Genomic DNA, 13,640 nt, shown 5'->3' with positions numbered 1-13,640 from the left:
CTTAATCACATTGCAGTTTTAAGGCTCGTCACGCAAGACTCCTCCCCATACTATCCAGTGGTCACGCAATGCTCCTTCTGTTATCACCAAAATCCTGCCACGTAGCGAACTTTAATAGGAGATTGCATTTTGTAAATGCAAAAATAATGGCTTGTTAAGAGAATGGGAAGGTTGTTGCATGATGACATAAGGCTGGTTGAAATTGGACTAGTCAGTAAAGAAACATCCCTAATCCTTGAGGCTTTACTTAAGTCTCACCTTTCTCTGTACCTCATTTCTCGGGTAAATCTCAGTAAGGTGTTCATGGCATCTCACCCAGGTGATAACATGAAGATAAGAGGTGTGGTGTGTCCCAAAGCAGCATAAAGAGTGTTGAGGTCAATTGATAGACTCTCCACAAACCTTGCCAAGATTTTTGAACACAAAATCCACAGAGGCGAAGGCGACCTGTTTGTAAATATGATTTGAATTTTAGAGAGTTCTTCAATATGAGCCTATAGCAACAAATGTGGACAATCAATAAGCCAATCAAACGCAAGCACAACCACCTGGCTCCGACCACAGAAAAACATGGTCAAAGTAGCATGCGGTTTGTTCAACTTTTAACCTTCCTTTAACTTTCAACCAACCATTTTTCGATAAACCACTTTCAACTTTTCAACCAGCCAATAAGCATTGAAAAGTAAAAGTCAAAACAACTGGGACAAGACTGCAGTTAAGGCTCAGGATAATAATAATAACAATAATAATAATAATAATAATAATAATAATAATAAGCTGGCCCAATTATAAAGCTGGCCCAAAGGGAATACAAACAGAGACATGACAACGTTGCAAAAGTAGTTCATTGGAAATTGTGTGCGAAATATCATCTGGAAAAGAAGGATAAGTGGTACGAACATGAACCGGACAGTGTAAGTGAAAACAATGAGGTTAAACTACTGTGGGGCGTGAACATACAGTGTGATCATGTCATTGAAGCCAGAAGACCGGACATTGTGGTTGTACACAAACAGGAGAGAAAGTGCACTATTATTGATATTGCCGTACCAGTGGATAAAAGAATTAGTGAAAAGTATCAGGACCTTAAAAGAGAAATTGAAAGAATGTGGAACATGAGAACTGTGCAGGTGGTACCAATTGTTGTACATGTAGGATCATTGGGAAGTGTAACAAAAAACTTGGACAAGTGGCTGGGAAAGTTGAATGTCAAAATTAGTATTTCATTACTACAGAAAACTATGTTACTGGGAATGGTGAGGATTTTGAGAAGGGTGTTGGAGCTCTAGAGTAAGAAGAAAACTCTAAGGGACCTTTGGTCATGGGCTATGACCCGCTCCCTTAGGAAGCAAACCGGAAATAAAGATCATCCAGTTCACAATGATGATGATAATAATAATAATAATAATAATAATAATAATAATAATAATAATAATAATAATAATTTACTAGAAGTACTGTACAGCCTTCTCAAAATTGGCCGGTCTACAGCTCAATGAGCCACCTCCTCAGAAAGCTCAGAAAATGTCAGACACGATACATTTTTAGCTTGAATGTGAAGTCACTGGAGATATTATAAAAGCTTGAAAAAAGTTTGTTTGACATACAAATTCGTGTCCACAATATTTTTTTGCCTCGCGCACATGAAATGTTTATTTAACTAGCATTCCAGTATTTCTTATCAGACTCCAAGCAAGTGTCAATTCCATATGTGAAAGTTCGTCACTTTAAATCCACCAGATTGCACTAAATTGCATCTGTGAATGTCTAAATTTGAAAAAATCCCTAGGGGAGCATGCCCCGAGACCCCCCTAGAAGCTTGCGTCCTTTGGGCACTTGCTTGGGTGCCTTTAGCACCAAACCATGTCCACCTTCCTTAAGACCTGCTCCCGAAAAATATTTTGAGAAGGCTGTGGAGGCTCTTCGCCTTCTAAATCTAAAGTAGACATTACGTAAAAGTCAATTATTAATCAGCTAAAAGAAGACTATGTACAATACAAATACCCACACCCTCACAAATATGTACATAAGAATTAGAAGGAAGAAAACTGAAAAAAAAGTAATAATAAATGAATAAACAATCCAAGCGAGCTTTAGCTCTACCGGGGTAGCAGTCATGACCATTCCTAAAGTATTAACAAAAGATATAATGGGAGCTAAATGTTTCTAGTATTAGATGGTAACTTATTGAATGATCTTGCAGCCAAGTCTTGAAAATTGTTTGATACTTTTGGGACTATCAATAACGGTACACATGAAGACCTTAAATTATAAGAACTAACTTTGCATAATGTTAACTTAAGGTACTCTGGGGAGTGTGAACTACTTTATGAACTAAACTTAATAACTTAAACTGATCTCCTTTCTCATAAATGGGTAGTCATTTTAGACTAAAGACCTCATTCATACAACTAAATTTATGTATTACAAAAGAAGCACAGGCATATTGAAGTTGTTATAGGCGCTTTACCTGGTAGCCCGGCAGAGGATTGAAAACACCACTACAATAATCTAACTTGGAGAATATAAGACACTCCACTAAGAATGCTTTCTTATTACCAGTGGTGCGATATGTCTTAGTTTTCACAACATTCCTAAGGTCGCACAACATGATGACAGAGTCTTAGTGATATGTTCATTCTGTGACAACTGAAGATTAGGGGAGGGGAGAGTAAAAACACTCCATTCCTTCCTCCCCAGACCCCCAATATATTGCTCTCCAGTGTTAATTTAAGACTTGTGCAAGAAAATGTTGTGCACAAATAGCCCTAGGTTAGAACTAGGCAGCAGCAGTATCAAATAACCAGGATGGTGTAGCTAGTAATGTTTAGAATCCTGGGATTACACAGATCAAGCAAATTTTAGATCATAATTTCCACCAAATTCATTGCCTGGCATAATATATTATTCATAATATTATAAATAGCCTGGCATGATTAACTACAGTGTACACCTAATAATAGCCTGGCACAAACAGTAATGTCAGGCTTCTTACTGGCAGAGCCGGCAAGGCTCTTAAGTGAGTCTGACTACACAAGGCAAGGCTGCTGCCTAAGAAAGTTTTCTCCCAACATTAAAAGTTAGTAGCCCAGCCATTTTTTCAAGAGCCCAGAATTAATTAATTGATCCAGTGCTACCCACCCCCCCCCTCCGAAGTCAAGTGGTCTGCCTTAGTTATAATTAGATGAAAGATGTAAACATGCCACAGATGACTTACCAAAAAACTGGTGTGTACCTTATGACAGTAAAGGTTATATATATATAAACAAAGTGAATAAAAGCAAGCACATTTTTCTAATTTAATTAAACTCTGTTTATCTTCAAGACACACTAGGCGACAAATCGCAAAGACAGGTCTCTGTGACTAGTCGCTCCATATGTACTACACATACTTGCAAAACAAGTCGCTACAACACGATGTCTGTTCGGTGCAAACGCAGTGATCTCGTATGAAGGGGTATGTGAACTAGTTTTCTAATTTAATATGATGGACCATATGATGCTCTCTCATTGGTTCATTTATATTTTGGCGCAGCGACTTGTTGCCAGAAGTGGACACACGGTGCGACAATGCTGCTTTTGCTAATTTTGCTGCTGTGATCAGTCACACGAATTCAAACTGGTTTGAATTTGTGCAACTGATCGCAGCGCCACAAGTCTGCAAATTTAACTGTGTCACACGAGGCGAATTGTTGCGACGACTTTTCCCTGCAATGTGTTGCAGCAACTTATTGCCTAGTGTGTCCCGGCCTGCAAGATCAAGGGCAACAGTAGTCACAATAATTCTTGATCCTGTCCGTCACCAATCAACGTTCCATGTTGGAATAGTAAAAGTGTACTTCAGAAAATAATTTACCGCCTGTTGGTTTACTTTGTCATTTTTTCGCTCGCATGTCTTAAGTGCAGGAGCAAGGGTGGCACAGTCGGTTAGTGCACGGCCTTGGTGCATAAGGTCCCGAGTTCAAACCCCGGATCTCACATCCTTGTTTCGACGTCTTTCCTTTCAGTGTAGCTTAGGTAGCTTTAAATACCCTTAAAACGGAGCACTGATGGAAAAGAGGGGGGTAAAATGAGCGCACCGTCGGCTCCGTGGGAGAATACTCTCTAGAGAGTAAAGGAACTTCCGACGTTAAATAAGGTGTACCATAAAGATCCAGGTATTTTGGGGTTACGGAAGAACCTTCAGTGATCAGTGAGATAAAACAGCATCGCATCACGGAAATGCTTGTGTAATTATATCACTGAAATGACTATGTAATCCTACCTTACTCGAGTTCTGAATGATGACATGAGAAGCAAAAAGTACCGCTTACCTGTTGCGAGAGCCCCATTGCTGCTGTCACCAGGCAAAAAAAACGAGTAAACTTTCAGCAATTAACGTGGAAAAAAGGAGATTCGCATGTGCGGCATGTTAAAATTTTGTACGCACAATAGTGCAGACATCACCAAAACAAGTAATACTTTCCTTCAGCATGTCTAGTAAGTCTCTTGAAAGCTGATGGGATAAACATGTTTCCTTTGTCGTGTAACTTTCCGCAAATTCATGTGCGCAAATTTACGGTGGCTCCAACCAGTTTCATTTGAAGAGACACTCTCTTTATAAAGATTGGCTCCACACACTGTATCATGCAACAGCTGCAATGTACAGTGTAATGGTACCACGTGAAACACCAATTATTGTTGAACAAGATGTGATCATTATTGTGACGGAATACGTTACCTTGGCAACAGGAAAGCCCAACAAAAACACCCTATATTTTCAGGCTTCAGTTGCTCATATCTCAAAAACAAACTCAGTGACCCCTATTTTTTTTTTGCATGAAAGTGATCAGAAGGTTAAGATGAAACTTTCTGCAAAGTTTAAAAAAATTCTGTACTTCAGAATCAGAGCCACCTTAAAAAAATCACTGTTTAAGGTGGCTCTGAATCAGCTGTACAGAATTTTTTTAAACTTTGCAGAAAGTTTCATCTTGGCCTTCTGAACACTTTCCAGCAATAAAAAATGGGGATTACCTGGTTTGCTTTTGAGATATGTGCTACAAAAGACAAAATAAAGGGTGTTATTACAGGGCTTTCCCATTGCCACAGTGACTTATTATGTCACAATAATGAGCACATCTTGTTTAGCAATAATTGGTGTTTCTTATGGTACCATAACATTTCCAATATGTGATGCAGCGCTGTATTGCCAAACCTTCTAATAAGAATGTTATTTGAAAGCTTTGAAACTGGCTTGAGCCACCTTGACTGCCTTTGCATCCGCTAAATGTACACATGGACATAGCATTTCCATATTTGGGAATCACACTGCGATCCAGTCTCTGTGTGCTAACAGGAGATAATGCAAAGAAAGCCTGGCCCTTGACAATATTGAACACATTTACAAGTCGTTTATTTGTGGAATTTGCTTAGCTGCCCTAAGTTCTCTCCAACCATATCACTTTTTTCATTGCTTAATCTCCAGCTGAGATCAAATTTACAAGTGAGGCTGAATCACATTGTGATAAGTTCGGTGCCCGTTCAGACTACTCAATCAGAAATTTTGTTGCCCGCGCTAGCAAATAAGGTGCCCCAGGCGACTGGGTGACCGTTAGGCAGCAGCCTTGCAAGGGAATCAATTTGGTCAGTGAATTAGTTAGTAGGTAAAAAAATAAATAGAAAATGTACAGTCCCGGTTATCAGTTTAAAAAGCATAAGATACACAGTAACATTACCTTCTCTTCTCTAAAAGCCTTCATAAACACCAAGCTCTGAAAACTTGTAAGCAGCTACATGTAGCAAAAACTGTCTTGTGGGCCATCACCTTCCTATGTTGCTTCTGTGCTTTCGCTTGTTGCTGTTGTATGGACATCACCTGTCAGTGAGCTTTCAGAGAGAAACAATGGGTTTGGGCAAACCTACATGTACGAGATCAAAAACAGAGAATCAGTCGTTTATATACATCCCTCATCCTCAGCCAAGAAGTTCTTGTGGAAGTTCCACACAGTGCAAACAAGGGTCAAAGGAGTGAGTGCAGATTTCATGGAACACAATAGCCAAAAACTTGAATGGTCAAGATGAGATGTCTAAAGACACCAAAAGATCAGCCAGGGAAACATTAGAAATGCAGTACTGTGATTTTTAGAAAAGAGAAAGTGAAGAGAAAATGGCTAGTGGAGTATATGTAGCGTAACATATACTCCACAATGCTCTAATAGATGAAAATGACTTGAAAGTGGATTATGAGTTGGAGAAGGAGAGGGAAAAGAAGTGAGGAAAAGGGCAACAAAAAAGGTGGGTGAAACAAAACAATGAAATAATATGATAATGAAGAAGGCTGCAAGGGTAAAAGTCCCACACCGAAAAAGAGGAAATGCCAGACCAGTATAATCGAACTTTCTGATGATCCAACTCTCCTAAGGGAGGGCCAATTACAACGGTTTCTTCGCAACCTGAAGAAGAATGATGAAATTGAGAACACCATTTACGACAAGATCTATCCATCAGGATCTCAACCAGCCAGAATTTATGGGCTTCCTAAGATGCATAAGGTTCAAGATCACTCTTCGACACCTCCTTTCTGGCCCATTGTTTCTTCGATTGGAACCTATAATTACAACCTAGCTAAGTATTTATGTACATTGTTAAACCCTCACATCCCTAATGACTACTGTGCTCATGACACTTTTACTTTTGTTAGTGAAGTCACTAGACTCCATACCCTAAATAAGTTCATGGTTTCTTTCGATGTCGAAAGTCTTTTCACCAACATTCCCCTCATCGAATCTATCGACTTAGCGGTAGACTACATTATGAAGGGCAATCCAGATATTAAATTAGGACGGGAAAATCTTACTAAGTTATTTTTCTTTGCCACTGCTGAAACCCATTTTTCATTTTTGGGTAATTTTTACGATCAAATTGATGGGGTAGCCATGGGCTCCCCGCTTGCTCCTGTATTAGCTAATCTCTTTATGGGTTACCATGAGAAACGCTGGTTAGAGAATTACAATTCAGGTATCGAGTTTTACCATAGATATGTCGACGACACCTTTGCTTTGTTTAATACCGAGCAGGATGCTTTATCTTTCTTTAGTTATATCAACAGCCAGCATCCTAACATCAAGTTTACTATGGAGAAGGAAGAAAACCACAAGCTTCCCTTCCTAGATGTGCTTTTAGATAACCATAGTAATCAGGGCATTATTTCCTCGGTTTTCCACAAGAAGACCTACACCGGTCTTTTCACTAATTATTACAGCTTTGTACCTTTCAGTTACAAATTAGGACTAGTACGCACTCTGGTTGACCGAGTATTTAAAATTAATAATACTTGGACTGGTTTTCACTTGGACATAAGCAACCTTACCAAAACATTAAGGAAGAATTTGTTTCCTTCTAGCGTTATCGAGAATGTTGTTAGAAAATTTCTCAACAATTACTTTACCTCCGATTCCTCTCAGAGTGTTGCTCGGAAGGACAATTGTTTGTATTTTAAATTACCGTACATCGGTCCTTTTTCCATCATAACAAAACGCAGAATTAAGAAATTAGTCAACAAATTTTGCAGCGACCTGGAAATTAAGTTGGTGTTCACCCCGTTTAAAATTAGGAGTTGGTTTGGGGCGAAGGATCCTATCCCTGCGGGTTTACGATCGCGAGTCATTTACAAGTTTTCATGTGCAGGCTGTAATGCCTGTTATATTGGTGAAACCAATAGACATTTCGCCACTCGCATCCGTGAACATCTCGCCTCCGACAAACATTCCCACATATTTAAGCACTTGAAAGGTTCTGAAAATTGTCGCTCCCGGTGTTCAGAAGACTGTTTTAAAATCCTTGACTCTGCTTCCACACGTTTCCAATTGAAAATCAAAGAAGCCATGCATATCCTTTGGGAGCAGCCATCTTTAAATTCCCAAGTCAAACATCTTAATTTATCCCTTTCATACTAATTAGTTTCTTTCCTTAGCCTAAACAGTTTGGTTTTTTCTGTTTTGTTTCGTGGTTGGGTGTTTTTATTTTGTTCTCGCCTTCATCCTTAATTATTCATGTTATATCTCACTTTGTTACACTATTTATTGCTCAACTTTAGTTTATTTCTCATTTGTCAACTGAAGATGGATGATGTTTCATCCGAAATATGTATTGATTAAATATGAATTTCAAAAACATCGTATGGATCATCAAAGCAATAATAATAATAATAATAATAATAACAACAAAAATAATACTTTATTTATACACGTAACACCAAGGAGCTCCTAAGTGCTCGTTAAAACATGTTCGTGTGTACTAATGTAAAAGAATAAAATTGTACAAAATATAAAAGGATAAAATTAATCAATCAATTAATAAACTCTACGAAAATACTAACTACCGGTAGCAATTAATCTTTGTACATAATTTACAAATTTACAGTACGACCTTTAAAAATTAAAAAGAATTGTTTTCCATTTTCAAACCTCGATCTACACTTCAAGTTATATGAACTTTAAGAGCCCGCTTAAAAGACACAATTTCTTTAGATTCTTTAACCATTGGAGGCAACGCATTCCTCAGTTTACCAACCAAAAAGGTAAAAAGCGATGCATATACTCCAAGTTGAATGGGGGGAGTTCCAGCCTTGTGCTGAGCCCATGTAAATTGTATTTAACATTGATTTCTTAAGATTGAAAAACTTACTAATATAGGGTGCTCCATGGCTGTACAAGCACTATATAACATAACTTAGTCTAGTGACTGGAATTGCCTGGAGTGCGTTGTTCTGAAGACTTGATGTTAACTATTTTTAGGAGGTAGTTATATGAAACAGACTTTTGATAGCCTAAGTTAGTTCTTAATAAATAATAATTAGTGTTCTCCATTTTGGTAGTCTCAGCATTACCTATACCCAGCAAAAGAGGGTTGCAATACTCACTATGTGGGAGAACATACACATTGTAGAGACATACCATTACATACTTCAAAATGAATTTGCCTAGTCTCTGCAAGGCCGAAGCCTTTGCACGTGCTTTTTTCAGCTGTTCCTTTATGTGCGCCTTAAAAGTTAGTTTACTGTCTAAGACTATCCCTAGAATCTTAAGTGTATCTTGTGTCGCAATCCTCGCATTGTTTAGATGAAATTCATATTCATATAATGACGGCCCAAAGACAACAGCTTGCATTTTAGTGGCATTAATCTGTAAGCAATTCAATCCAAACCATCTACAGTAGATTAAAATGCTGAGATCAGAGTTAATAACACACTGCAGGACCATCGGTGAGACATCCGTCGTGTCATCAGCCTACAACCTTAAGTATGTTCGCCCCCAAAATGTTCCCATGTACAGATTTTTTTTAAACTTGCCACGCAGAAAGGTGATGATTTACTTTTGCCAAAAAGGTGACAAAAAAAGGGGGTCACCGTGCTCGTTTTCGAGATCATGAGGTGCACTTATAGAAGATTGTGTTACTTTAAGAAGATCTTAGCTTACAACTGTCAGCAATAAAAAAGCTACATTGATGAAATTTAGATCAGGCTAAATGTCTTTTTCTGAGGTGAAATAGACCTTGAAAAACGATACATAATTTGTCTAAGAAAGAAAACTTCGATCGCACAAGAGCATAAAAGGCAAAATATTTGTAACTTCTCACGCACAGATTTTTTTTGTTTTTTGTTAAAATGGACAAAATCAAAAAAGGAAGTGATCTCCGGAAAGAAAAATAGGGGTCACCTATCATTCAAGAGAGTAAAATCACTGCGAAGTTCTCAAAGCGATGGTATATTCACACTGTCACTTAAGGACATATTGGAAAAAAAGTAATTAAGATAATTAACATACATATTAAACAAGAGTGGACCTAACAAGGATCCCTGTAGTACCCTGAGTCTAATAGTTCTCCATGGAGAAAATACTCCATCAAGTTTAATTAACTCTTTGTCTTCTACCTAAAAGATATGCAGTCATAAGTTCCAAAGCATCATCTGTATCTGTTGTAATACACATGTTTATACATGCAGCCTTCTCAAAATATTTTTCGGGAGCTGGTCATAAGGAAAGTGGAGACGGTTTGGTGCTATAGGCACCCTTGGCCAAGCGAGTGCCCAAAGGACGCAAGCTTCTAGGGGGGACTGGGGGCATGCTCCCCTAGGGAATTTTTGAAATTTAGACACTCACAGATGCAATTTAGTGCAATCTGGGGGATTTAAAGTGACGAAATTTCACATATGGAATTGACACTTGCTTGGAGTCTGATAAGAAATACTGGAATGTTAGTTAAATAAACATTTCATGTGCGGGAAGCCAAAAAATATTGCGGACGCGAATTTGTACTTGAAACTAACTTTTTTTCAAGCTTTTATAAGATCTCCAGTGACTTCACGTTCGAGCTAAAATGTGTTGTCCGTCATTTTCTGACTGGAAGGAGACGGTCAAGCTTTCTGAGGAGGCGGCTCATTGAGCCGTCGACCGGCCGGTTTTGAGAACGCTGACATGGTTATTTAAATGCTGATTTACAATATTGGTCTTCTGCTTGATTTGTGACTTTATACAAAAATGCCTTGTTCCAAGGCTGAATGAAATGAAATGATCTACCTGTATTTACACACTGGCTCGAAGAAAGCTAGATATACAGCTGCATATCAGTGGTGACCGTGTAGGGAATAGAAAAATCAAAGAATAATATAATTTGTTACATGTATCAAGTAACTTTATGTGAAAATATTCCTGAATTGTAGGAGCTGTAAGATTGTATAAAATGTCAAGTGAAGCTATGATCTTCGCAGTTATGAATGCAATTTTTACAATTGCGTAGAGAAGCCTGAAAAATTCAGGACTTCAACGGGGTTTGAACCCATGACCTCGCAATTCCGGTGCGACGCTCTAACCAACTGAGCTATGAAGCCACTGACGTTGGGAGCTGGTCATTTGTGGGTTCTAATGGTCCCGTGAGGAATGAATCAATGATGAAATGGTATATGAAATGAATCATATGAACTGCGGATATGAAATCAAGTGAAGCTATGATCTTCATAGTTATGAACGCAATTTTTACAATTGCGTAGAGAAGCCTGAAAAATTCAGGACTTCAATGGGGTTTGAAGCCGTGACCACGTGATTCCGGTGCAGCGCCCTGACCAACTGAGCTATGAAGTCACTGACGTTAGGAGCTGGTCATTTGTGGGTTCTAATGGTCCCGTGAGGAATGAATCAATGATGAAATGGTATATGAAATGAATCATATGAAATGTGGATATGAAATCAAGTGAAGCTATGCTATGTGTTCATAACTGCGAAGATCATAGCTTCACTGGATTTCATATCCGCAGTTCATATGATTCATTTCATATACCATTTCATCATTGTATAAAATGTGCCAGTATTTGAGCCATACAAACAAGTAAGAGCATTTTGTAAAAGGCACAGGCTCAAAAACATTTTGCCAACTGGCCTGGTTTCTTTTAAAATCAAGAAAAGAAAAAAGTTAGTTAATGTCCCTGAATACCCACTGTGCAACAGTGCAACCTGAGCTCATGAATCTGTTGCACCTTTTGATCAGGAGTTATGTTTACTGTCCTGTATGGAGCAATCAGATTCACTCTCAAAGAATAAACAGGATCACCATTTATAACTGACAATTGCTTTAGAAATGCTGACATCCTCAGCATTAAGGCATCATGCCCTCTCCCCTTTGTAAAAGAACAATTCAAATAATAAGATTTCTACTCTACACACAACTATGTGACTCTAACAACACAAAACACCTTGTACAAAAGTTGGATGATGATGATAACTTCGAAAGTTAGAACTTGAAAAATTTTAGTATGCCTACACTGGCCATTAGATATATATCTTTGGAATTAAGTTTCTCAATGTCTAAGAAAAAACTGAGTGCACCGGTTGCTCAGTTGGTTGAACATCGGGCTGCTAGGTGGGAGGTCGCATGTTTGACCCCCAGCTGGATCAAAACTCAGGATCTTAAAAATAACTTGGGGAAAGTGCTGCTTTTGTAATTTCATCTTCAAGTGATTAGACTTTCAAGTCTCCTCAGACAAGGAATATAAACTGTAGGCCCTGTCTCACATAATTCTGTGGGACATCATTCAGCATGAGTGGTCGACTTGACCTGTCACGACTATGTGTTGTTCCGACTCGGGTCTGACGCGTATGCAAATTTTGATGAATTTGACTCGCCTCTAGTTTAGTTATTTGCTTCAAAAATCGATGGTCACGATAACTAAATCTCAACACAGCAACGCCGCCTATGTCAACAATTTCTTCGCCAACTTTGTAGCCTGCGAATACAGCTGCCTCTCATCGCTGTCGTCTGATTTGCCGTTTCGCGCGAAACTCGACTGTTATTGTGAACATGCGAAACCACGTGTTAATCATTTGACTAACTTTTTATTTAAGCTTGTAAAGATTCGCTTTGCAGATGAAAACTTGAAATAATTATTTGGTTAAAAAACAGAGCATTTTACTGTTTGAATAAACGATCTGTGTCAAGTATAACCGGAGATATAATTATTTCGACAAGGTCTTCGGAACGCTTTAGACAATAAACATCTCGCAATTAAGCGACTTGCCGACGCGACTGACGAAACACAGAACTTTTCCTAGCTTGAGGTAAAAAATAACTAAGCGTGAGCAGCGCGCCATAGAAACTTTGATAAACAATTGTTTGGTTAAATAAAAAGCATTTTACTGTTTGAATGAACGATCTGTGTCATATATAACCAGAGATACAATTTTTTCGACAAGGTCTTCGGAACACTTTATACAAACACCTCCCAAGCGACTTGCCGACGCGACTGCCGAAACACAGAACTTTTCCTTAAAGCGGTGCACCATTGAAACTTTGATAAACAATTTTTTCGTCAAGCAGCATTTTACCGTTTGAATAAATGATCTGGGTCAGATATAACCGGAGATATAATTTTTTCGACGAGATCGATCTTAAGCTAAGAACGCTAAATTCAGACAATAAACATTTTGATGTGACGTGCGTGTTTGTAACATGATCTCCATTAGCTTTATTAGACTCTCAATGAAACACAAAGAAAATTTTTTGTCGTGAATAACAAAGACACATCACACGCGCATGTTTATGCGTATATACGCGTATAAATATACGCGTCTGTGCGTATAACTATACGCGTATGTGCGTATAACCATACGCGTATGTGTGTATAACTATACACATATGTGCGTATAATCATACGCGTATATGCGTATAAAACGTGTCTGAGCAGTTAACGTATATCTGAGCGGTACGCGTGTAATCTTCTAAATGGACTATTGTTCAATGTGACCACATAAATAGTTACTGACAGTAGTCAAATTGAAGGATTCCAAACTGGTAAACTAGTTTACCAGCACTTACCGACAAAGATTACCAATCATTCCATTAAGAGTGACCATGATAAACTTGATGACATGCACTCTTTTTTGGCCATTGTACATGGCCCTTTGGTTTTGAAGTTATCAAGAATTCTTACAGCTTCATGCAATTAAAATTATTTTTCACCCCAGACACAACTTGAAAGAAAATGATGAGGTACTTTTAGCAGAAACTAATGCAGCCAGAGGAGAGTGGCCACACGGACAAGTAATGGAAGTTAGAGACTGGTGAGAGTCATAAAAGTGAAATCCAAGAACAAGAAGTATCTCCATTGCATA

General features: G+C 38.4%; 1 protein-coding gene and 1 non-coding gene across 9 annotated transcripts in view; both read right to left on the bottom strand.

Moving 5' to 3' along the window:
* LOC137985159 (uncharacterized) overlaps positions 1–13,640 on the bottom strand; it is a 49,819-nt gene that overhangs the window by 19,280 nt on the left and 16,899 nt on the right. For all 8 annotated transcript variants that reach the window (XM_068832666.1, XM_068832667.1, XM_068832665.1 and 5 more), the window contains exons 3-4: positions 5,715–5,897; positions 259–447 (exon numbers count right to left, since the gene is read on the bottom strand). The gene's annotated coding sequence lies outside the window, so the exon portion shown is untranslated. The remainder of the gene's footprint in view (positions 1–258; positions 448–5,714; positions 5,898–13,640) is intronic.
* Trnas-gga (transfer RNA serine (anticodon GGA)) lies at positions 10,795–10,867 on the bottom strand. The gene has a single exon. It is a non-coding gene; the product is annotated as a tRNA-Ser (tRNA).

The sequence above is a fragment of the Montipora foliosa genome, chromosome 14 (assembly GCF_036669935.1).
Source record: "Montipora foliosa isolate CH-2021 chromosome 14, ASM3666993v2, whole genome shotgun sequence".
NCBI lineage: Eukaryota > Metazoa > Cnidaria > Anthozoa > Scleractinia > Acroporidae > Montipora > Montipora foliosa.
The sequence above is the reverse complement of the archived record's forward strand: the minus strand, read 5'-3'. Positions and strand labels throughout refer to the sequence as shown.